Source organism: Penaeus monodon, chromosome 29 (genome assembly GCF_015228065.2).
Source record: "Penaeus monodon isolate SGIC_2016 chromosome 29, NSTDA_Pmon_1, whole genome shotgun sequence".
Taxonomy (NCBI): Eukaryota; Metazoa; Arthropoda; class Malacostraca; order Decapoda; family Penaeidae; genus Penaeus; species Penaeus monodon.
Window position 1 is genome coordinate 6,389,678 of NC_051414.1, and position 568 is coordinate 6,390,245.

Here is a 568-nt window from a genome sequence, read left to right on the forward strand (position 1 = left end):
CATCCACTCATTTCTGCCTATGGATGAGTGTGAGAGCGAGGCATTTAAGTGAGGTGTGGATACTGGTGTGCATTAAATTTCCCTCATCAGGCATTAAAGGCTTTACGATCACGCTGTGACCAATCAACCATTATAAGATTCATGATTTAAAAATGAATTAGACGGAGATTCATGTTAGCTTTTTCTCATTAGGAAAAAAATGATAAAGAAGAATAACTTTTGAAAAAGATAAGTATTGGGGAAAATACTAACACAATAACTATGGTGCTAATAAACTTGGTCCTACTGTTTTTACTGCAATATTTTCTACTAGAATGATGAATGGTAGTTTGATTATCAAACCTTCTACTTCTACCAACACAAATAATGCCACAATCAATGCTACTTTGATCATCAAAATTTGCTGCTTCTTCGTCTTCTAAAAATCTTTCTTGTGTTAACTAAACATTTTCATCCTGACATCAGCAAAACAGGCATATTTTACAGCAATTACAAAGGTTACTAACCTCGAAACGGCCGTTACCTTGTGTGCACATTACCCTGTTGCCCTTCTGATTGTTATCAGTGA